Source organism: Trachypithecus francoisi, unplaced genomic scaffold (assembly GCF_009764315.1).
Source record: "Trachypithecus francoisi isolate TF-2019V2 unplaced genomic scaffold, Tfra_2.0 Lachesis_group17, whole genome shotgun sequence".
Taxonomy (NCBI): Eukaryota; Metazoa; Chordata; class Mammalia; order Primates; family Cercopithecidae; genus Trachypithecus; species Trachypithecus francoisi.
Window position 1 is genome coordinate 14,312,695 of NW_022681462.1, and position 25,965 is coordinate 14,338,659.

Consider the following 25,965-nt stretch of genomic DNA (forward strand, 5'->3'; position numbering starts at 1 on the left):
AATAAACATGGATATCTCTTCAATATACTGATTTCCTTTATTGCACATTCTTAGGAGTGGGATTGCTGGATGATACAGCTCCATTTTTAGTTTTTCGAGGAACCTCCAAACTGCTCTCCATGGTAATTGTACTAATTTACATTACCACTAACCATATGAGGGTTCCCTTTTCTCCACATCTTCACAAGCACTTCTTAATGCTTGTCTTTTGGATAAATGCCATTTTAACTGGGGTAAGATATCTCATTGTACTTCTGATTTGCATTTCTCTGATGGTAAATACCCCCATTTGCCATTTGCATGTTTTCTCTTGAGTAATACCTATTCAGATATTTTGCCCATCTTTCAATCAACGTATTAGATTTTTATCTATAAGGTTGCTTGAGCTCTCTATATATTCTTTTTTTTTTTTTTTTTTTTTTTTTTGAGACGGAGTCTTGCTCTTTCGCCCGGGCTGGAGTGCAGTGACCGGATCTCAGCTCACTGCAAGCTCCGCCTCCCGGGTTTTACGCCATTCTCCTGCCTCAGCCTCCGGAGTAGCTGGGACTACAGGCGCCCGCCACCTCGCCCGGCTAGTTTTTTGTATTTTTAGTAGAGACGGGGTTTCACCGTGTTAGCCAGGATGGTCTCGATCTCCTGACCTCGTGATCCGCCCGTCTCGAGCTCTCTATATATTCTTGTTATTAATCCCTTGTCAGATGGGTAGTTTGCAGACATTTTCCTCCCATTCTGTGGGATGTCTCCTCACTTTGTTGTTTCCTTTGCTGTGCAGAAGCTTTGTAACTTGATGTGATTCCCTTTGTTCATTTTTGCTTTGGTTGCCTGTGCTTGTGGGGTATTTATTCAAGAAATCCTTGCCCACTTCAATGACCTGGACAGTTTCCCCGAGGCTTTCTTTTCGATGTTTCATAGTTTGATGTCTTAGATTTAAGTCTTGCATCCATTTTGATTTTATTTTCGTATATGGTGAGACAGAGGTCCGGTTTCATTGTTCTAACCATGGGTATCAAGTTTTCCCAGCACCATTTATTGAAGAGACTGTCCTTTTCCCCAAGACTGTCCTTTGTTAAGAATGAGATCACTGTTCATGAATGGATTTATTTCTGGATTCTCTACTCAGTTCCACTGTTCTATGTGTATAGTTATAGGCCAATACATTGTATAATTTGAAATCACATAATGTGGTTCTTCCAATTTTCTTTTTTTTTTTGCATAGGATAACTTTGGCTATTCCAAGTCTTTTGTGGTTCTATGCAAATTTCAAGATTGTTTTTTCTGTTTCTCTGAAGAACGTAATTTGTATTTTGATAGGGAACACATTGAATCTGTAGATTGCTTTGGTTAGTATGAACATTTTAACAATATTGATTCTTCCAATCCATGAACATAGAACATCTTTCCTTTGTGTATTTGTTTTCAATTTCTTGCACCAACATTTTATAGCTTTCACTGTAGATATTTTTCACTTCTTTGGTTAACGCCTAGGATTTTATCTCTAGCTATCATAAATGGGGTGACTTTCTTGATTTCTTTTTCACATTGTTCAGTGTTGGCATATGGAAATGCTACTTGATTTTTGTATGCTGATTTTGTATCCTGCAACTTTACTGAATTTATAACTTCTAATCATTTTTGATGAATTCTTTAGGTTTATCCGAACATGAGATCATATCATCTACAAACAAGGACAATTTGACTTCTTCCATTCCAATTTGGATGCCCTTTGTCTCTCCTGTCTGACTGCTCCAGCTAGGACTTCCAGTACTATACTGAATAACTGTAGTGAAAGTGGGCATCCTTGCTGTGTTTCAGATCTTAGAAGAAGGGTTTTCAGTTTTTCCTCATTAGGTGTGATAACAGCTATGGGTCTGTCATATATGGCTTCTACTGTTTTGAGGAATGTTCCTTCTATACCCAGTTTTGAGGGTTTTTATTATGAAAGGATGTTTTATTTTATGATATGCTTTTTCAGAATCAATTGATGTTTTTTGTCCTTCATCCCCTTGATATGATGTACCACATTTGCAAATGTTGAACTATCTGCATTCCTAAAATAAATCCCACTTGGTCATGATGAATAATATTTTCAATTGCTGTTGAATTTGGTTTGCTAGTATTTTTGTTGAAGATTTTTTGCATCAATAGTCAGAGATATGTGTTGGGGGAAGCCAAGGACCCCAAACAGAGGGACCAGCTGAAGCCATGGCAGAAGAACATAAATTGTGAAGATTTCATGGATATTCGTTAGTTCTCCAAATTAATACTTTTATAATTTCTTACACCTGTCTTTACTGCAATCTCTGAACATAAATTGTGAAGATTTCATGGACATTTATCACTTCCCCAATCAATACTCTTACAATTTCCTATGCCTGTCTTTAATCTCTTAATCCCGTCATCTTCGTAAGCCAAGAATGTATGTCACCTCAGGACCCTGTGATGATTGCGTTAACTGCACAAATTGTTCGTAAAGCATGTGTGTTTGAACAATATGAAATCTAGCACCTTGAAAAAAGAACAGGGTAACAGGGAACAAGGGAGATAACCATTAGATCTGACTACCTGGGAGCCAGGCAGGACACAGCCATATTTCTCTTATTGCAGAAAATGGGTAAGAGAAATATTGCTGAAATCTTTCCCCAGTAAGGAATATTCATAATTAACAGCCTTGGGAAAAGAACGCGTTTCCAAGGGAGCCTCTAAAATGGCCTGCTCTGGGAGTGTCTGCCTTACGCAGTTGTAGATAGGGATGTAACATGCCGTAGTCTCCTGCAGCGCCCCAGGCTTATTAGGATTAGGAAATTCCTGCCTAGTAAATTTTAGTCAGAGTGGTTGTCTGCTCTCAACCCGGTTCTTGATGTTTATCAATGACAATGTGTGCACAGCGGGACCAGGAACCTCATTAGTAATTCTAGTTTCACCCTGGCCTCGTGACCTTGCCCTGCCCATTTGCCTTGTGATATTTTGTTGCCCTTGAAGCATGTGATCTCTGTGACCCACACCCTATTCGTACACTCCCTCCCCTTCGAAAACTGCTAATAAAAACTTGCTGGTTTTATGGCTCAAGGGGCATCACGGAACCTGCTGACATGTGATGTCTCCCCCGGAAACCCAGCTTTAAAATTTCTCTTTTGTACTCTTTCCCTTTATTTCTCAGACTGGCCAACACTTAGGGAAAATAGAAAAGAACCTACGTTGAAACATCGGGGGCTTGTTCCTCCAGTAGATATGGGCCTGCAGTTTCATTTTCTGATGCGTCTTTGTTTGGTTTTGGTATCAGGGTAATACTGCCCTCATAGAATGAGTTTAAAAGTATTCCATCCTCCTATTATTCAGGCTAATTTGACTACGATTGGTATTAGACCCTCATTAAATGCTTGGTAGAATTCAGCAGTGAAGCCATTCAGGTCCTGTACTTTTTACTGGGAGACTTTTCATCAAAACTATTATCTTATTACTTGTTATTGATCTGTTCACACCCTGGATTTCTTTATGGTTCAGTCCTGGAAGATTGTATGTATATAGGAATTTATCCATTTCTTCTAGATTTTAGTTTATTGGCATGCAGTTGCTCACAGTAGCCACTAATAATCCTTTGAATTTTGTGGTATCGGTTTTAACATCTCCTTTTTCATACCTGATCTGAGGTCGTCTCTCTTTCCTTAGTCTGGCAAAAGATTTGTCAGTTGTTTTTTTGTTTTTTCTTTTTCATCTTTTCAAAAACCCAATGTTTTGTTGATCTTTTGTACTGTTCCTTCATTTCAATTTCATTTATCTCTGCTCTGAGCTTTGTTATCTCTTTTTTTCCCCACTAATTTTGGGTTTGGCTTGCTCTCGCGTTTCCATTTCTTTAAAATCCATCATTAGGTTTTTATTTAGTTTTTCTTCTTTTTTGATGTAGGCACTTATAGCTATAAACTTTCCTCTTAGTATTGTTTTTGTTGTATCCCCATAGATTTCGGTATGTCGTGTTTCCATTATTGTTTAATTTTTCAATTTCTTTATTAATTTCTTCACTGACTCACTGGTCATTCAGGAGCATATTAGGTAATTTCCATGTGTTTGTATAGTTTCCAAAATTCATAATGTTGATTTCTGGTTTTATTCCATTGTGGTCAGAGAAGATGACTGATATTATTTCAATTTTTTCTTTCTTTCCAATCTGTTTCTTTAGCTCTAATATTTGCTTTATATATGAGTGCTCCAATAGTTAGGTGCATATATATTTACAATTGTTATATCCTATGCTAAAGTGACCCCTTTATCACTATATGATGACCTTCATTGTCTCTTCTTATAGTTTGTGTCTTGAAATCTACTTTGTCTGATATAACTACTCTGGAGTATCTTTTTCCATCCCTTTATTTTCAGTCTACACGTGTCTTTATAGGTGCAGTGTGTTTCTTGTGGGCAACAGATCACTGGGTCCTGTTTTTCTACCCATTCAGCCTCTTTATGTCTTGTTATTGGAGAGTTTAGTCAACTTTCATTCAATGCTACTACTGATAAGGACTTACTCCTGCCATTTATTTATTTGTTTTCTGGTTGTTTCGTAGTCTTCTCTTCCTTCCTGTCTTTCTTTTAGTAAAGGTGATATTTTTCTGGTGGTATGACGTAATTTCTTGGTTTTTTAATTTTTTGTGTATCTGTTCCATGGTTTTTGATTTGAGGTTACCATGAGGCTTGCAAATACTATCTTATAACCCATTGTTTTATGCAGATAACAATTAACACTGCTTGCATAAATAGGCAAAAAGAAAACTAACAAAACTCTACACTTTATGTCCCCCCACTTTATAGCTTTTTGTTGTTTCTATTTATATTTTACTGTCCTTATGTCTTGAAATAATTGTAGTTATAATTTTTTATTGGTCCATCTTTTAGTTTCTCTAATTAAGACTAGTTTACACACCAGTTATCACGCTATAATATTCTATGATTTTCTGTGTACTTATATTGCCAGTTAGTTTTACATCTTCAGATGGTATCTTTTTGCTTATTAACCTCTTTTTCTTTTTTTATTGAAGTACATACCCTTTAGCATTTCTTTTTTTAAGTCAGAGTCTCACTCTGTCACCCAGGCTGGAGTGCAGTGGCACCATCTTGGCTCACTGCAACTTCCACCTCCCAGGTTCAAGTGATTCTCCTGCCTTAGCCTTCTGAGTAGCTGGTATTACAGGCATGGACTATCATGTCTGGCTAATTTTTACATTTTTAGTAGAGACAAGGTTTCATCATGTTGGCCAAGCTAGTCTTCAACTCCTGACCTCAGATGATCCACCCATCTCAGCCTCCCAAAGTGCTAAGATTACCGGTGTGAGCCACTGCACTTGGCCAGCCCTTTAGCATTTCTTGTAGGACAGGTCTGGAGCTGATGAAATCCCTCAGCTTTTGTTTTTCTGGGAGTCTATTTCTCCTTCATGTCTGAAGGATATTTTCATTGGATATACTATTCTAGGGTAAAATATTTTTTTTCCTTCAGCATTTGAAACATGTCATGCCACTCTCTCTTGGCCTGTAAGGTTTCTACTGAAAAGTCTGCTGCCAGCCATATTGAAGCTCCATTGTATGTTGTTTCTTTTCTCTTGCTGTTTTTAGTATGCTTGCTTTATCCTTGACCTTTGGGAATTTTATTATTAGATGTCTCGAGTTAGTCCTCTCTGGGTGAAATTTGCTTAGTGTCCTATAACCTTCTTGTACTTGGATATTAATATCTTTCTCTAGGTTTGAGAAGTTCTCTGTTATTATCCCTTTGAATAAACTTTTTACCCCATCTCTTTCTCTACCTCCTCTTTACAGCCAATAACTCTTATATTTGCCTCTTCAAGGCTACTTTCTAAATCCTGTAAGGGGTACTTATTGGTTTTTGTTCTTTTTTCTTTTGTCTTCTCTGATTTGTATTTTCAAAAAGCCTGTCTTCAAGCTCACTAACTCTTTCTTCTGCCTGATCAACTGCCTTTTCTTTTGTTTTGTTTTTTTTGAGACAGAGTCTCGCCCTGTCACCCAGACTGGGGTGCAATAGCACAATCTCATCTCACTGCAACCTCTACCTCCCAGATTCAAGCGACTCTCCTGCCTCAGCCTCCTAAGTGGCTGGGATTACAGGGATGTGCTACCACGCCCAGCTAATTTTTTGTATCTTTAGTAGACACAGGGTTTCACCATGTTGGCCGGACTGGTCTCGAAATCCTGACCTCATGGTCCACCCTCCTCTGCCTCCCAAAGTGCTGGGATTACAGACATAAGCCACCACACCTGGCCGATCAACTGCTTTTAAGCCATTCTGATGCATTCTTCAGCAAGTCAATTGCATTTTTCAACTCCAGAATACCTGTTTAACTCTTTTTAATTACTTCAATCTGTTAAATTTATCGGATAGGATTCTAAATTCCTTCTCTGTGTTACCTGAATTTCTCTGAGTTTCCTCAACACAGCTGTTTTGATTTCTCTGTCTGAAAGGTCACACAACTCTGTTTCTCCAGGATTAGTCTCTGGTGCCTTATTTAGTTCATTTGGAGAGGTCATATTTTCCTGGATGATGTAGATGGGTGTAGATGTTCTTCAGTGTCTGGATGTTGAAGAGTGAAGTATTTATTGTAGTCTTCACTGTCTGGGCTTATTTGTACCTGTCCTTCCTGGGAAGGCTTTCCAGATACTCTAATGGACTTGGGTGTTATGATTTAAGCTGTATCTGCTTTAGGGGGCACCCCAAGCCCAGTAATGCTGTGGTTCTTGAAGACTTGCAGAGGTACCACCTTGGTAGTCTTGAATAAAATCTGGAAGAATTCTCTGGATTACCAGGCAGAGATTCTTGTTCTCTTCCCTTACTTTCTCCCAAACAAACAAAGTCTCTTTCTGCTGAGCTGCCTGGGGCTTGCAGCAGGGCCAACACAAGCACCCTGTGGTCATCAATACTGGCACTGCACTGGGTCAGACCTGAAGCCAGCACAGCACTGAGTTTCACCCAAGGCCCGCCATAACCACTACCTGGCTACTGCCTATGTTTGCTCAAGGATGTAGGGCTCTACCATCAGCAGGTGGCAAAGCCAGCCCAGCTTCTGTCCTTTCCTTCAGGACAGCAAGTTCCCCCAAGTCCTCAGGTAAGTCCAGAGGTTCTCTCCAGGAGTTAGGGATCAGTCAAAAACCTTAGAAGTCTACCTGGTATTCTATTATACTGCAGCCGAGCTAGCCCTCAAATCATAAGACACAGTCATTCCCACTTCTCTCTCCCCTTTCCACAGGCAGAGGAGCCTTACCCTGTGGCCACCACCACCAAAGGCCCATAGGGAGTACTGCCAGGCTACTGTCAATGTTCACGTAAGGTCCAAGGGCTCTTAGTCAGCATGTGGCAAATGCTGCCAGGCCTGGGACTCACCCTTCAGTGGGCTCCCCTCTGGCCCAGGGCAGGTCCAGAAATGCTGTCCAAGAGCCAAGGCCTAGAATCAGGGACCCCAAGAGCCCACTTGGTGTTTGAACCCACTATGTCCAAGCTGATATCTAAGATACAAAACAAAGTCCCCTTTATTTTTCCCTCTCCTTTTCTCAAGCAGAGTCTCCCACTGTAGCCACTACAGCTGGGAATGTGCTAGGTCTCACCTGAAGCCAGCATGTCTGAGTCTCAAGCCAAGGCCCATGGCGTACTATGTGGTTATCACTGCTAGTTATTCAGGGCCCAAAGGGCCCTTTAGTCAGGACAGGATGGATCCTGCCAAGACTGGGTCCCTCCCTTCAAGGCAACAGGTTCCCTTCTAGCCCAGGCGTGTGTCTAGAAATGTTATCCAGGAGCTAGGGCTGGGAATGGGGGCCTGACCAGTACCCTATCCTACTGTGGTTGAGCTGGTATCCAAGATGTAAGACAAAAGTCCTCTTTATTCTTCCTTCTCCTCTCCCCCAGCAGAAGGTAGGGGGTCTCTTTTGGAGCTGCGAGCTGGGCTTCCTGGGCTTGGAGGAGAGGTGGCACAAGCAACTCCCTTAGGTGTTCCAGTTGATGTCTTAGTAAGTCATGTACCCCCAATTCCACTGGTGCCAAGCCCAGCTCAGCCCTAGGACTTGCAGTCCTTTTGGCCTACCCTGCCTTTTAAGTTTATTTAGGACCCTGGCATACCTTAGCCCACAGTGGCAAGGCTTGCCAGAACTCAAGTTCCAACCGCTGAGATGGGCAATTCCCCTCTGGCTAGGGATGGTCTGAATGCTCCCTCCACGTGTGGGCGTCAGCTGAGTTCAGCCTGGTTTTGCTTTTTGCTGTTACAGTGCATTCAATGAGAAGTCTCACAATTGCTGCACTCCTCCTATCCCAAGCATACAAATTTCTCCACACCACACAGTCACTGCATGGGGGATGGGGGAGAGGTGGTATCAGCAATTCAAGGCTGTCTTTCCTATCCTGTTCAGTGCTTCTTTGGGCAATATGAAGTTAAAACCAGGTTCTGTGAGTGCTCACCTGATTTTTGTTTCTTATGAAAGTGCTTTTTGTGTGTAGTTGTTAAATTTGGTGTTCCTGTGGAGGGGGACATCCAGTGGAGCCTTCTAGTTCACCATCTTGCTCTGTACCCCAAGATCTAAAATAAATACATTTTGACACAAAGTGTTATGCCACAGATATGTGGAAAATGTATTTATGTGAAACATCCATTGCTTAATCTCAGATAAATTAGATATTCATTCTGACAATACTATGCTGATATCTTGATTTATTCTATTTACCATGCGGTTTTTACAGAAAAAAAGAAACCCTAAGTGGCATTTTAGAAACCTAGAAATATGTAGGCAGATAACAGGAAAAAATACTTCTAGATTCTTTTAAGTTATTTCTGTATCTGGGGAGAAAAACACATGGTTTACTCTTCAAAGATTTTGAATTGGAAAACATATGCACATTCTCTTTTTTCCTACACCACTCTTAAGTCTTATAACAAGAGGGAAGAGCTCTAGTAAAAGGGGATTACAAAAACCTAGGGGACAGCCTATAAAGGTGAGTCCCAATTTCCAAACATTTGACTCTCCACTGCCTTCACCATCCACAGCTTATTATTAAGAAGATCTCCCTACAGTAAGAACCAAACTTTGTACTGATTATCGCATAATTATAAAAGTACAGTCACTGGTAAGAAAACATGATAGATTTATTCATAAGACATAGATGTACAAACAAATATAACAAATGTACATGACATCTGAATCACAAAATTTTGGCAAATAAATAATCTGTCATTGAAAGGCTAAAGAACAAAAAATGATGAGACACCTTAAGAAAGTTTCAGGATAAGCAATGCATAGTTTGTCTACTCAGAAAAAAAATCAGTTCGAAAAAACAAACAAGCAAACAAAATACACAGAATACAGGAAAATGGAAAGCTCTAAGCACTAAACGCAGGGAACTACTGATTTCTGATAGTTCAAGTTAACTACCATCTAGAAACAAATCTGGCATTTTAACAACTGTAATGAGAATCTATGAACAGCTCTACCTTTTTCACATGGTAATCTCCTTGTAATTGTATCAATATTATGTTTGAATAGTATTTTCTCTTGAAGCTTTCTTTGGTTTCTCACACTTAGTCACTCTATGTATTTCAATTTTTGCATCAATCATACTGAGGTTTTGGTTTTCATATAGTTCCTTCCCTATCAGACTTTGAATTTCTTGATGTTTCTGTTTTCCTGTGCATTCTATTTGCTTATCACAGTTACTGTCACACACATAATAAAAATTGTATAGATGAATGAAACGGATGGTATGTAGAACATATCAGAACAGACAGACAAAACAGATAGCTGCCAGTAATACTTAAGGAATAACAGAATGGGTCTGGGCTAATAAGGAAAAGAAAAAACAGAATCATTCACTCCAAAAAAAAAAAGGGATTTCTAAGGATGAGTAAAGATTTGATTTTCTTTCTTATAGCTCAAAATATCTTTTTATGTTCAGCTAAAAACTTCTTTTGAAAGGCACTAGAAGCATTACCTCCCCCAACCCCAACCACCAGCCAGAACCCCACCAAGCAATGAACACACCTGGTGCCCAGACCTCTGTTTCTAAATACTGCCTCCAACTAAAATAAACCAGGACTCTTTGAAGAAATATGTAACTCCAGACATGGAATACAGAAAGAACAAGTCTATCCTGAGCACTCCTGCGTCAGAAAGCAAGACATGCTCAAAGACCAGTAGGACCTATCAAGAGGACAAAGGGCCAAGTTAAAAGGGGGTTCCCACGGGCCACATTTGGGACAACTTAAGCATATTTTTTAAAAGTAATAGAGTATAACATATGGAATAAGTGAAACTTAATGGATATATAGAGATACTTAAGGGAGGAAAAAGAGATAAGGAAAGGGGGTGGGGAAAGAAAATCTCCGCTGAAGAATTCCAGTAATAAATACAGAAGGAATGACCAAATTAGAAAATCACCAATTTGCAACCTCCAATGTAAAAGCTAATTCAGGCAAAAATCACCAATGTATGCTAAGGCCATTAGGTGAAAAGTTGTTAAAAACAGAATATTCTCATGGTGCCTAAGTATTACCTCACAGATTACTTAGCAACACAAAGGGGAAAATGTATCTTTAAAATGGAAACCTGGCTGTCACCACTGTAAGTCATTAAACTTAATGTTACTGATAATAGGAGGACAACCTGATATTATGTAATTCATGAAATGACAAAATAGGAAACAAACATCATTACCTATGAAATATTCTCTCCAAAAATGTTTAATCCAACTCCATCAAATCTCTAGATCAGGAGTTAAGCTTTATTGTCCTGTGGATTTCTTTTACAGTCTGGTAAAGCTTATGGATGCCTTCTTAGAATAATGTTTCTAAATGCATAAAACACACAAGACTACAATGGACAATTATACTGAAATACAGTTACCATAATAATTGTTTAAATTATAACAGTAATATTATTTCTTCTTTTTCAGACAGGGTCTCACTCTGTCACCCAGGCTGGAGTGCAGTGGCACAATCACAGCTCACTGCAATCTCAACCTACTGGGTGTAAGCAATCCTCCCACCTCAGCTCCTGAGTAGCTGGGACCACAGGTGCACGCCACTACATCTGGCTAATTTTTGTATTTTTATAGAGAGGAAGTCTTGCTATATTGTCCAGGCTGGTCCTGAACTCGTGGGTTCAGGCAGTCCTCCCGCATCAGCCTCCCAAAGTGCTGGTATCACAGGCATGAGCTACCATGCATGCCCAGTCTATTATTGCTTAATACAAATCTAGCAACTACCTTAATTTATAGACAACAAATGAGCATAAATTAAATCTTAAGATATCTGCAGCAATTGAATGTGATATGAGAATACCTAAGATTTCTATTGGTGACAAAGCTACAGGTACTGTAAATGTACTGCCCATACTGTATCTATGAAGGGTTTCTTATATTTATAATTAAAGGAAATGCTAAAATTCAGTTAGAGCAGAGTTTCTCAACCTTGACACTACTGACATTTTGAATGGGATAATTCTGTTATCAGGCACTCTCTCGTACCCACCCAGCTGTGACAATCAAAAACGTCTCCAGACATTGCCAAATGTCCAAGGGTTGGGGAAGGAGAAGACGAACTCACCCCAGTTGAGAACCATTGAGTTAGAGATAAGTTACAATAAAGATGTCATTTTTTCCCCATCTAAAGTTCACAGATTCCCCGAATTCTACAGACCCTACAGAGTCTGTGAACTCAAGGTTCAGTTCCGTTGGCTCTAGACCTACCTTTGAGTTTACAGTAAACAGAAGGAAGTAGGATAGTAAGGTTTAAACCGCCATATATGAGGAAACAATGAGACAAATTAAGAGTATGAGATATTCTATTAAGAAATTGGCTTGGATACTCAGTCATTTTAAAAAGGTGGGAAAACTTTAGACTAAAATAAATAAATTACGTGATTATTTACCTACTTGTTTCCTATCTCTGCCACTATACTGTAAACTTACATTTGTTTCATTCACTTTCCTATACCACACCCAATACAAAGTCTAAGCATTCAATAAACCGCATGACTATTCAATGAATGAATGACCAAATGAATGAATATCACAGAGAGTGGGTAAAGACACATAAACCACTAATACAATACCTCAAAATGTTCACATACATTTTAAATAATCTAAAAATATAAATCCAAAATATATTTTCTTGTTTGTATAACATTACTTGACTTTCTGAAATTTGATTCTAGATCTCCACCTTCCTTATAAAACGATATACTAGTTAAGAGTATTGGCCATACAATGAGTAAGATCTCTGTCATTTATTAGTTGTGTGACAACTGTCTTACCTTCCTAAGTCTCAGTGTCCTCATTTGTAAAATGGGACAGCAGCAGTATCTTCCTCATAGGAATGTCGTAAGATTTAAATAACTTACATAAGTTCATAGCATAATACTTGGTACACAGTGGACATTCAATAAATAATTGCAACAACATTATAAACATTTTGGTTTTTTGTTTTTTTTTTTAAGACAGAGTCTCACTCTGTCGCCAGGCTAGAGTGCAGTGGCGCAATCTCAGCTCACTGCAACCTCTGCCTCCCAGATTCAAGCCATTCTCCTGCCTCAGCCTCCTGATTAGCTGGGACTACAGGCACACCACCATGCCCAGCTAATTTTTGTAATTTTAGTAGAGACAGGGTTTCACCATATTGGTCAGGCTGGTCTCGAACTCCTGACCTCAGGTGATCCACCCACCTTGGTCTCCCAAAGTGCTGGGATTACAGGTGTGAGCCACCATGCCCGGCAAACATTTTACTTTTTAAACGGTCAGCAAATACTAACATTTCAACTATGCCATAGAAAATTTAAAAATAACTACAAACTTTAGGATACTGATCCTCCTCTTCTGGTGTCTTTTTCTGTGCTTGAGCATTCCTAATCCTGGAGAGAGAGGTAGTGGGTGGGGGAAATAGAGGGGAAAGAGCAAGAATAAACAAACCAATATGGGCAGACATAATTTACTTTCAGAAAAGTCACCAAAGCAAGAAAAATGATCCTCACTGCCATGACACTGAAGGGGGTAAAAAGAATACTGGAAAGTGATAATGAAGCCAGAAAACATGGTGGCCTAGAACAAAAGCAACTTTGATGACAAAAACAGTGCCTGTGGGAGAGAGAGATGAGGAGGTGGTAGGGGAGTGACTGGAAATAATGGTTTGGAAGACATCTGAGTATAGGTCAAAGTTAAGTCCATGGAAGTAGAGTAGACGAGATAAAAATTACAATGTCTGAGTTGGACAAGACTTTAAAAGAATATCTGCCTCAACTTTCTACTTCATATATAAATCCTTTCTACAAGGGGTCTATCTGCCTCTACTTGAAAACTTGAATAATGAAGAATTAACTACTTCAAAAGCAGAGTACTACTGTAAAACAACCATAATTACTTTGGAGAAAAAAAATTCTTGTAGTGAACAGAATCCTGCCTCCCTGAATTTTCCATTACTGCTTCTAGTTCAATTACATTATAGGAATGAATTAGTAGATAACTACAGATAGTCACAGGAAAGTGATGTTACAAGTGGAGAAAGTGCCGAAGAAGAGAGCTAATGGAAGCTCTGAGCAAGGAGTAGGGCAAATCTGTTTAGAGGAAAAGACAACAGCAATCAGAAATACCATTCTTACACAGGGAAGATGTATCAGGAAGTAAAGTGCAAACAGTAAGTAGCATCAACATGCTGCAAAGAGGTCAAGGAGATTACTAACTTTAGAAAGGATACTGGATTAAGAACAGTTTCAGGACAGTGGTTAGGGAAGAAGCCATCCCACTGAGGTTAAGAAGTAAGTGATGAAGTAATAAAGGCGACAGTATCAACATCTCTTTCATGGTAAAAAAAAAAAGAAAAAAGAAAAAAGAAAAGAACAAGGGTTGAGCAAGAATCTTTTAGGCAAACGGAGACCTGGGCATATTTGTAGGCAAACAGCAAGAAGCCAACTGAAGGGTGAGATTAAAGAGGAACAAGAGGCTGGGCACGGTGGCTCATGTCTGTAATTCCAGCACTTTGGGAGGCTGAGGCGGGTGGATCACCTGAGGTCAGGAGTTCATGATCAGCCTAGCCAACGTGGTGAAACCCCGTCTCTACAAAAAATATGAAAAATTAGCCGGGCGTGGTGGCAGGCACCTGTAATCTCAGCTACTCTGGAGGCTGAGGCACAAGAATCGCTTGAACCTGGGAGGCAGAGGTTGCAATGAGCCGAGATTACGCCATTGCACCTCAGCCTGGGTGACAGAGCAAGACTCTGTCTCAAAAAAAAAAAAAAAAGGAACAAGTAAATGGTGGCGAAAGGAGATGGTCAGAGTTACGTACACACAGGAATGGGGTGAGAGGGGATGGGAAAAGGAAAGGCAAAGTGAGAAAGAAAGAAGATCAAGCCCAGGGACTATAAGGTACCTCAGGTTTATGCCACACCTTGAGAAAGACAGGACTTTGTCAAGCAACAGTGAGAAAATAAGCAGGCTGACCTAGAAAAGTTGCCTCACACCCTATTCCTGTGCCCAATGTGTGAGTAGGAGGAGTGGAAATCAGCTGGGACTGCAGGTTCTGAAGGTTCTGTGAAGTGTTAGATCAAGAGCGCAGTAAAAATACGTTATCAATGAAAGAAGGAAGGATGACAGGGAAGAACGAAATGGAAAGACAAGAAGAATTGCATCATCACTAATATATGACTCTACAGTAAAATACAGTGAACACTATACAGTTCATACTTGCTTACTTTCAGATTTTTGTTCATCTTCAAATTAACCTAGTAAGAAAAACAGTTCTGAATCAATGAATCAATGATCTCTATTATATGAATGAAGAAACAAGTTCAAGAGTAACTTGATTTCAGACCATTTAGTGAGTTAACTGTGAAGAGGGAATCTGAATTCAGATTTTCTGATTCTAAGTTCCATGCCTCTGTCTCTGCACCAATAAAAAAATTTTAAATTATTTCACTACTCCTTCCCACCCATTTCAAGCACCTGGTGCTTTCTTTATCTGTCTGTCTCCTTATCAGATCCATGACTGAACCAATAATTATTTACTCTAACTATTACTTATGTCCATCTTCTATTGAATGATACAATTAACATCTAATTGTGATAATTTTATAAGACTAGGATTATTCCAAAAGGAAAAAGATACTATACAATTTTTTTTTTTTTTTGAGATGGAGTCTCGCTGTGTTGCCCAGGCTGGAGTACAGTGGCAAGATCTCAGTTCACAACAACCTCTGCCTCCCAGGTTCAAGCGATTCTCCTGCCTCAGCCTCCTTAGTAGCTGTGACTACAGGCACCCAGCACCACGCCCAGCTAATTTTTGTATTTTTAGTACAGATGGGATTTCACCACGTTGCCCAGGCTGGTCTCAAACTCCTAACCTCAGGTGATCCGCCTGACTCAGCCTCCCAAAGTGCTGGGATTACAGGCGTGAGCCACCACGCCCAGCCTACACTTTCATCAGTGTAATCTACTGCATTTTTCTTACCAAAGGAATTAATTCGGCATCTGTAATGGGAGATAAATACACTACTTTGGCCCATCATTTTAGCACTTTCAAGAAAGTTTGAGCCCAAGAAGTTAAGGCTGCAGTGAGCTGTGATGGCGTCACTGCACTCTGACCAAGGCAATGGAGAGAGGCCTTTTCAACAACTTCTGAATTCCATATAATCGACCCTTTTATTTATTTATTTTTTTGAGACAGTCTCGCTCTGTCACTCAGGCTGGAGTACAGTGGCGCAATCTCGGCTCACTGCAACCTCCCGCTTCTGGATTCAACTGATTCTCCTGCCTCAGCCTCCCAAGAAAGTAGGACTACAAGCGCCTGTCACCTTGCCTGGCTAAATTTTCGTATTTTCAGTGGAGACGAAGTTTCACCATGTCGGCCAGGCTGGTCTCAAACTCCTGACCTCAGGTGATCCGCCCACCTCTGCCTCCCAAAGTGCTGGCATTACAGGCATAAGCCACCGCGCCTGGCCCCATATAATTGACTTATAAATTAACTTTTTTAAAAAAAATGTCTAATTTGAGAAAACATGGATAAAGTGGAATTTCTTTTTAACACTGGAGCTGGACAGAGCTTTTTTGACATAATTTTGATACAATTTTGGACCTAATTTTTTTTAAAGTCCATACTTGACTGCTATTTTTTTAAAAGCAACAAAAAAAAATATTAAATTTCATTTCCCCAAATTTAGAAGTACTGATAATATGCAAGAAAAACTTAACCATACTGTAATGTCCTACCAAAGATCAGTTTGATAGAACTCAGGAGTCTGTTACCATAGTAAAAACTCTGCCCCCTCCTTTCTCCACCACCTTATCTTATTCCTCTTTAATCTCATCCTTCAGTTGGTTTCTTGCTGTTTGCCTACAAAATACATCAAATATCTCACATTCTAAGAAGTACTTTCCACAACATTTTTGAAATGTAAGAGTCAATTTCTGGTAAATAGTATAGTTAAGTTTTTCACACTACCTATACACAAATAGCAATATACTTCTACCCTATACTTAAGATTTATCATTTGACAAAATCTAGTTTAATCATAATTTTTAAAAATCCTTAAATTTCTTTAAAATGCATATCACATATATTATTGCTCACAAAAATCTCAATATTGAAGGTACAATCTAAACATACTCTCAAGAAATACTAACATTGGGGCTGTCACATAAATAAGAACTTCTATAGTCCTCTTGAGCATTAAAGAAGTATGGAAGAGGCTTAAGGAACCCAGAAAATAAGAACAAAGTCGTAGTAATCTAATTTGCTTTTTCTTTACATCCTCATATAGCATTTACGAGACCCTGTGCTTTGCAGGAAACTCTGAATGCATGCGTTTCCTAAAGTTACTTATTTACTTTTTATTTAGTGACAAGGAAAAATAAGAAATAATAGTGACTAGAAGGATAAAAATTATAACAATTTGTAACCTTAGATTTAAATATTTTTAAACAGCTTATAAAGCAAATGCTATTTCATGTGACATCTTTATCAGGAATAAAAATCATAAATATCCTCATAAAATAATATATAATTTTTAAGTCTAAATAATATTCCAAATAAAAGCAATGTCTTTTTTTCCCCAGCACTCATCAGAGAATTATAACATTATAGCAGCCATTAAAATTAAGGGGAGGCCCAGGCGCGGTGGCTCATGCCTGTAATCCCAACACTTTGGGAGGCTGAGGCGGGCAGGTCACAAGGACAGGAGATCCAGACCATCATGGCCAACATGGTGAAACCCTGTCTCTACTAAAATATAAAAAGTTAGCGGGGCGTGGTGGTGCATGCCTGTAGTCCCAGTTACTCGGAAGGCTAAAGATAGGGGAATCACTTGAACATGGGAGGGGAAGGTGGCAGTGAGCCGTGATTACCCCACTGCACTCCAGACTGGCGACATAGCCAGGCTCCGTCTCAAAAGAAAACAAAAAAAAATTGATTAAGGGTCACAGGCCTGGAATATGAATAAACTATACTAAGATAAAATCTGTCTCTAGCATGTAAAAATTCCAACAACAACAACAAAAAACTTGGATGGTTTCTTACTCCTTTGGGCCATTGATATGACTGTATAACTAGTGAAATTTTTGTCAGTCAAAATGAACCACATTAGACACTTGTATTCTCTTCTTGGTGTCCCAGCCAAATATTAGCAAGATAATCTTAAAATCACTCATTCAGAGTTATTGAATAAATATCTCAAATATATAAACTATTAGACACTTATTAAGTAACAAAGATGATACTTTCAAGGAATTTTCATTTTAGGGAAAATAAAGCAAAATAGCTAAGAGACATCTGCATTAAGTCAGTAAATAGTTCACAAATAAAAATATTAAATGTTAGTTTAAGGGAAAAGTAAATACAGGGTTTATGATTACTATAACCTCAAACGAACAATAAATTAGTATTTTAATTAATCACTGCTTGGCATCACCCTTACATCCCTCCCCACTGGTTGGGTATCGTAGCCCTGTTCTACTTTACTAACTTCATTACTTAGCCTATATCCCCATTACTTCGTCTCCCTTGCATCTCTCCTCCCTCATCCACCTTCAGTAAAATCTGTCTTTGCTTTTCTCCTGGTTGCAGAACACTGCCAGAAAAAACAGTAAAATATGCTGATTACAAATTAATGAGTTCCAGTCTCCAATGAGCCTCTGATGCTGCTCAGCAATTCTTTCACTTATTTATCTTGAAACACTTCTCTTCTCCATTCCCCACAATATGTGTAACACTTTCAACACTCTCCTCAAGTCCCCTAGCCTGCCTACTTTCAACAACCCAAGGCTCAAAAAGTAACTGTTTAAAAAAAAAAAAAAAAGGCCCCAGATGTAGTTTTTTCCCTCCATATCCAAATGTATCTAATTCTCATCCATACACAACTCCTAACTTTCTGAGATAGAGTATAGATGTCTACTCTTTTCCACAGTTAATCCCCTAACAGCTGTTCTTGATCTTACCTCTTCCTGCTTCATCTGGGACCTTTTTCTATTAGTTATTCCCCAATTCTATCTTTGATCTCTTCATCGGCCCATCAAAAAAAAAAAAAAAGTTCAAGCACCAAATGAAGGCCCTTTCCCTCCTCCCTGCCTCCTCCAGCTACTACTTCTTACCTCCCCTTCACTGGCAAACCTCTATTCTCTTTTTGGTCTACCTCCTTAGCTGTCTTCCATCTTCACCACTTACTTGGCTCCAGGAAAGGTTAGGAATGACCTGATTTCTACATTCAGTGGCCTACATTCAGAATTTATCTAACCTGACCTCAATGCCCTGAAAAGGTCAAAGGAGGTAATAAAAGCAGAAGGAATGAAAAAAAAGTCACCATTTGTAATCCTCCAACATAATGACTGATGCAAGCAAGGATCATCAATGGATACCAAAATCACTGGTTAAAGGGTTGTCAGGGAATAGGATATTTACATGGCTATTAAGTATCCTCTATAAATTATTTATTAAATAGTAGAGAGATCTGTCAGTCCAACCTTTACCAAGTGATCAAACTTGCATTACCAATAGAGTGACAGCCTGAAATCACGTGCCTCCTGATGTAATACAGCAGTAGAAATACACATCATCTGTGTGGTGGTCTCACCAGAAATGTCTGACTAGAATCTAATCATGAGGAGCAGACCAATTCAGAATGTGGAACATGCTCCAGGACATACAGTCTCTACTTCTCAACAGATAAACCTAAAGAAGAGAGGAAGGCGGTAGGACTAGTCCAGACTGGGGGAGACTTAAAGAGACATACCAGCCAAATGCAATGCATTAACCTTGCATGAATCCTGCATTTGAAGGGGGAAAAAGCTATAAGGATTTTTGGGATAACTGGGAAGATTTCAGTATAGCGTATACCTCAAATAATGTTATTAAGTAAATACTGATATATATATAACATATATAATACCTATCAATACATTACTTATTCTGAATATTATCTGTAACTATTCTACCCTCAAATTACCCCATAAAAATCTTACTGAATAGCTGGGCCTTTGACCACCTCTACCCTTATTTTTATATGATTGTGAAAGAGAGGTGACCAGTTAACAAAACTGTAAGAAATTGGCCGGGCGTGGTGGCTCACATCTGTAATTCCAGCACTTTGGGAGGCTGAGGTAGGCGGATCACAAGGTCAGGAGTTTGAGACCAGTCTGACCAACATGGCGTAACCCTGTCCCCACTTAAAATACAAAAATTAGCCAGGCGCAGTGACGTGCACCTGTAATCCCAGCTACTCAGGAGGGTAAGGCAGGAGATCGCTTGAACCCAGGATGCAAAGGTTGCAGTAAGCTGAGATTGTGCCATTGCACTCCAGGGTTGGCAACAGAGTGAGACTTTATTTTTTTAAATAATAATAAAATTGTAAGAAATTATATTTTTGCCCATTCATTTCATGCATTTTAATTAATTCAACTCTAAACGCTACAGCATAACTGTGGACTACTGGACATATAGAAAAATCAAAGTGACTTTTTTGCATAGAAAGATTAAAAGTAATTTAAAAAGAAATCTAGAAGGAAATGAGATTTTACAAATGGTGAGTAGGCGTAAAACCCCTATTTCTTCAGTTAAATCCTCACATCTGAAGAACAATTACCACTGGTAGAAAAACTCTTCAAATACACAGGAAGGCAGGCATAGTAAATGAAGACAAAAGGATTACTCCCAAAAACGGAATTAATCCAAATAACTATAGCATACTCTTAAAAAGACTAAAACTATTTGTATAAGTCACTTACAAAAATTTTTAACTCTGAAATAAAATATATATTTTCAAGTCTTCTCAAATAGCATATTTGAAAACAAGGTAATATTTTCTTAGTAACTTAATTTCACCATTTTAATAATCAGTTATTTTACTGTGCTATAACGGTGATACTCTCGGGTGCTACAGAAGGAAGTCAGTTTGCCCCTATATTAAGGAGTTTCAAATATTGATACACTAGTTATTTTACTAGTTATCAATATTTGTATTTAGTGCTTCTCTCCTCCCTAGAGAGGCTGTCAGCCATCACTATTCTCCGCCTTACTATCTATATTCCTGCCTTTGACAACCCCTATATTCCCTTCCTAGTTTGATTCTTCTGAAGCGAATAACTCTTCTACAGTATGTTATAGTTGACATAGCATCTTAATACATATTACCTTATTTAATAATTCTTACAATAGCCTTGTAATACATGGATTATCACTACCCCTATTTTATAGATGAGAAAACTGAGGCTCAGAAAGAATAACTTGAGTAACTTATCCATAAGGTATGGATGATAAATAGCAAAAGTGATCTCAACTGTCAATTACCTTCTTTCATCAACAAATTAAGCTTGTTAAAAACATTAAATAGTCAAAAGTGGAGCTCATGGGGAAAAAAAGAGATTCATTATAAGCTTTGAATTTTTCTGGACATTCACAACATACATACATTAAGTTAAACACTGAGCTTACTTCTCCTTTCTTGGTAGTTGAAGCTGTCAGGAAAAAAAAAAATCACTTCTGGATAAAAGATATGAATATATTCTATTTACAATTTCAAAAACATATGCAAAAATAACCAACAATGCAAAACAATATCCAAATTTGCAGTAAATTTAAGTCTATTTTTAGGAAAAAAGGGTTTCTTTTTTCAGATTTGAAGACAACCTAAATATACAAAAGAATATCTACATTGTGTCATAAATAGATTTCATTTTTCCCTCAATTCCTCCTCTTTCAAAGAAACAGAGTTAGTTGCTAGAGGATCTAAGGTGTTAATCTAATTCACCAAACAATGCCCACTGAGACTATTTTCCCACCTGGTAGGAATCAAAAACACTAGGTTCTTACCAGAAATCACGCAACCCCTAGGTTTACAATGGTACCAATGACATTTTGAACCGGATAATTTCTTGCAGAGGTGGATGCGATATGTCCTGTGCATTGTAGGGTATTTAGCAACATCCCTAGCCAATAGCATTTCCTTCAGCTATGACAACCAAAAATGTCTCTAGACACTGCCAAATTTCCCTTGGAGGTCAAAACCATCCTTGCAGAGCCATTGTTTTAGATGTTAGGGCACTGGATATTTGAAAAAGGAAACCTCCAACTGGCCCTGTTAATTATAATTTTTAAAAATTTTTTTTTTTAAAAATAAGACATTAATAGTACAAGATACCTAAATAATACATCTGCTATCCTTCCTTAGGTTAAAGCATTTTTAGAGGATTTTGTAATATGGGTTTCATCAATGTAGCTACATATAGTCACTCACTTTTCCCCCAAAGTTGGGGGAATGTCCAGTTCTTTCTCAGCTGTGCTAGCAAAATGTCAAATACATACATATATACAAGAATCTAAACAATTCTAACTTCCAAAGTCCCATTTCTTGCTTTACATGGCCACGCTGTGGTTCTTGAGCCACGCATCCTAGAGATTCAAGCTTCTAATCTCCAGATTTCCTCATCTGGTTGCTGCCAACTAATAGTGAGGTAAGTAGGAAGTAAGCTGATGACCTTTAAGATCTTTTCCAACCCTGATATTCTAACATTCAATGACAAAAATGCCCACTTTTACTTATTGATTCCGACCTGACCAAACCACCTCTTGAGGTTACTGAAGACATTCATGCCTTCTTTCTCCAACTTTATGCTGAATACAACCAAAAAGTGTAACTGTTATTTACAACATCACTTTTAATATTGGTGATCAGTTGCTTATTCCCTAGCTCAAATAAAAAATTTTAACATGCACACTGATTTTAAAGGAAAAGCTTTTCAAAAAGCTATGAGCCCACAGCTTTATATGAAAGGCCCACATTGGGCCAATATTGAGACAGAAAGTAGACTGACTACTGGTTGCCTAAAGATGGGGCTGGGGTGAAGAGAATGGGGAGTAACTGTTAATGGATACAAGGTTTTTTGAGGGAATGATGAAAATGTTCTAAAATTAGATTATGGTGATGTTTGCACAATTACTTAAACTAAAAACCACTGAATTGCACTTTTTTTTTTTTTTTGAGACAGAGTCTCACTCTGTCACCCAGGCTGGACTGCAGTGGTGCGATCTCCGCTCACTGCAACCTCCACCTCCCAGGTTCAAACGATTCTCCAGCCTCGGCCTCCCCAGTAGCTGGGATGACAGGCACTCGCCACCACGCCCGGCTAATTTCCCGGCTAATTTTTATATTTTTAATAGAGACGGGGTTTCACCATGTTGGCTAGACTGGTCTCAAACTCTGGACCTCAGGTGATCTACCTGCCTAGACTTCTCAAAGTGCTGGGATTACAGGTATGAGCCACCAAACCCGGCCAAGTTGTACACCTTAAATGGACATATTTTATGGTATGTTAATTTTATCTCGATAAAGCAGTTTTTAAAAAGTTAAGAGCAGGAAAAAGGAATTGTAATTAACTTTTGTTGATTAAAACAAAGAGTGTGATGGGTTGGGGCTGTGGCTCACACCTCTAATCCCAGCACTTTGGGAGGCCGAGGCGGGTGGATCACAAGGTCAGGAGTTTGAGACCAGTCTGGCTAATATGATGAAACCCCGTCTCTACTAAAAATACAAAAATTAGCCAGGCGTAGGCACGCCTGTGGTCCCAGCTACTCGGGAGGCTGAGGCAGGAGAATCACCTGAACTGGGTAGACGGAGGTTGTGGCAAGCCGAGATCACGCCACTGCACTCCAGTATGGGCGACAGAGCAAGATCATGTCTCAAAAAAAAAAAAATAGTATGATGAACAAATTCTACAAAATTTACCGTTTCATGGGCTATATAGGAATTGACTTTAATTCTGACACAAAAAATTACCTTATCCAGAAATAAACTTTCCAGAAAATATAAACATATGCAAAAGTAATCACCTTTTCCTTGTAAACTTTTAGTATTAAGTTCTAATTTCAAAAACACTTCAGAAAGCCAAATGCCGTAGCAACAATAGTTCTACAAGAATAAAATATATGAATATTAACAACAACAAAACAGTGTTTACGATTTGGTTGTGATGCATTCTTTATTTTAAAAGCCCATTAAAACATTTTTCATTTATTTAAAAAGTGATCCTCAGACTGCCTCTTAGATTGGTAGTGTAATAATTCTTAAGTTATCAGAACATAATTTTAAAATAGCCAAATTACAATAAAATTGCAAACTCTACTGTCCCAAACATCAATTACACATACTGATCATTTTTACCCAAACCTATCATGAGCAACGATGATCACTACGAACCATCAACATCCATTTCTAGGAAATCCGATTCTGACTACACTACAAATACAGTCAAACAAACAAATCCCATCATGCCCTCTGTTCCATCATTTAACTGCTTAGAAATCATTTAGGCTCTGAAGGTGCTTTTTCCAATTAGAACTCTCCTTCGGATTTATAAAAGTGAATGTACATCAAAATCTGCAGTTTAGGTTATCGCAATAACATTTCTCAGTTTACTACAAGTAATTTATCATGGTATTACTTAAAGTCGTTTACTATTAAGACTGCCCTGGATTTGACAAATCAGAAGTACAGCCAATTAAAAACAAAAACAGTATAATTTAATTCTTCGAAAGTAAGAGCCTCAATAAAGACCAAAAAATAAAGCTGATTAGAAGGAAAAAAATTTTTTTTCGCAATCCCGGTCAGTCAAAATGCTAAAAATACCATCTTGAACTCAACACATGAACAGACCAAATGGCTAATTATAATTGGCAAGCCAAAGTTCCCAAGTCAACGACGGGAGAGCAGAGACGGCAGGGAGGGCCTGCCCTTTCTATCTGTGCAGAGATGGAAGGAGGCAGAACTGAAGAAAATTAATTATTGAACAAATTATTTCAAGCTACATTGTCAAAATGCAAAAGACTGAGTAACTCTTTGGGTTAGCCTTCCCCGGAGAGAAAAACAAACAAATGTTTAAACGATTCCAATAGAATCCAATAGGACTAGGGGCCTGGCTGGAAAAAGAAAAGGGAAAGTTTGGGGGCAGCGTCTAAGGGGGTGATGGAAGTTCCAAAGCTGGGATCCCGGAAAGAGAGGGGCTAGAGCGGCGTTTGCGGTCGCCGACAGGAGGTAGGGAACACAGCTGCCAGCCCGGATCCCGGAGAGAGTGAAAAGGAAAAAAAAAAAAGGAGGTGGCGGCGAGGAGAATGGAAGCTTCAGCGCCGGTCAGTTGTGACCGAAACTCCGTCCGCTTCGGGCTAGGGAGGAGAGCCGAGGGGGTGGGGTCTCGGTCCCTCTCTCCGCAGTAGGTCGGGGTGAGAGTGGGCCGCGACGCGCGGGGGCCGCGGGGCACACCTACCTGCGGGTCCCGGGGCAGCCGCCCTGAGCGAGGCCTAGTGCATCGCCGCCGCCTCCAGCCCTCCACGTCGCACCGAGGCTGCTGCTCCACGGCCGCCGCCGCCCGGCGCCCGGCCGGGCCCGAGCCCGGCTTCCCGCCCCCGCCCCGCGCCCGCTGGCCAGTCGGCCCGGGGAGCACAGGGCCGCCCTCTCGAGCCCAGCTCCACTCGGGGGTGAGAGGCGGCAGCGGCGGCTACCTCACGTCTCTCCCGGGTGTCCTGTCAGCCAGCAGTCTCCCCCGGGTCCGCAGCGCCGCCTCCGCCGCTGCTGCCGCCGCCTCTCCCACATCCCCGGCCTCCAGGGGAGCCGCCGCCGCCGCGCCACGACCACTGCCTCTAGTGCTTCTACTCCCGGCTCCACTGCTTTCCCTCACCCCGCCGGCCCAGCCGGCTTGGCCCGGTCGGGTGCGGGGAGACAGCACCGGAGGCCGCCGCAGCCCCCAGCCCACAATCCACCGCGCGGCTCCGCCGGGGCGGGAGGGCCGCGGCCCGGGCCGGGGGGAGCGCCCGCCGCCTGGGGAAAGCGGTTTTGGCGCAGGCCGGCGTGCCCGTCGCAGGCGCAGCCAGAGTTCTCTCGGGGCGGGGAGTACACCGCGTGGCTCCCCTGCGCCTCCTCTAATAGTCCTACACGCAGGCAGAAATCCACGCTGAATTCCACTTTCCCCACCACCCTTCCCCCCAAGTCCCAGTTTTCAGGAACACCCAGATGCCTCCTGCCGCCTTCCCGGAGACTGGGACGCGACCCCTCCAGCGTAGCCCTCGCCACCCACAAGACCAACCGACTCGAAAGATCCCTAAATCACCCGGGACCTATTAAAGCAAATACTTCCACGAGATTCCACCTCTCTCCCACCCCCCTCGAAGTAAATGCTTTTCAGCTGTTCCCAAATAAATGCCCTTCCAAAGGTTAAAGGTCACCCCTCCGCAACAACCCAATTGTCTCTATTGAGGACTTTTTCCCATCCAGTCCTCTGCTCCAAGTCTTTCCCAAGTTCCAGGCCTTCCTCCCAGGCACTGAAATCAGTTATTCCTGTTACTTGACTGAGATACTTGGAGTGTGTATGATAATTAATACCTTCTAATTCTGATTTCAGCCTGGTTTCACAGGACTTGCAACTTTAAACCAATAAAATACAGTCCACAAGAAAGGGAAGGTCTTAGTATATAA

At 40.1% G+C, this 25,965-nt stretch overlaps 1 protein-coding gene across 5 annotated transcripts in view; it reads right to left on the minus strand.

Moving 5' to 3' along the window:
• The window catches only part of VPS54 (VPS54 subunit of GARP complex), a 128,657-nt gene extending 103,403 nt beyond the window's left edge, over positions 1-25,254 (minus strand). For 2 of the 5 annotated variants that reach the window (XM_033239216.1, XM_033239219.1), the window contains exon 1: positions 24,761-25,251. The gene's annotated coding sequence lies outside the window, so the exon portion shown is untranslated. Of the gene's footprint in view, positions 1-8,440; positions 8,559-24,760 lie in introns of all 5 variants that reach the window. The other 3 variants (XM_033239217.1, XR_004443971.1, XM_033239218.1) reach the window with 3 other exon arrangements.
• Positions 25,255-25,965: the final 711 nt, after the last annotated feature.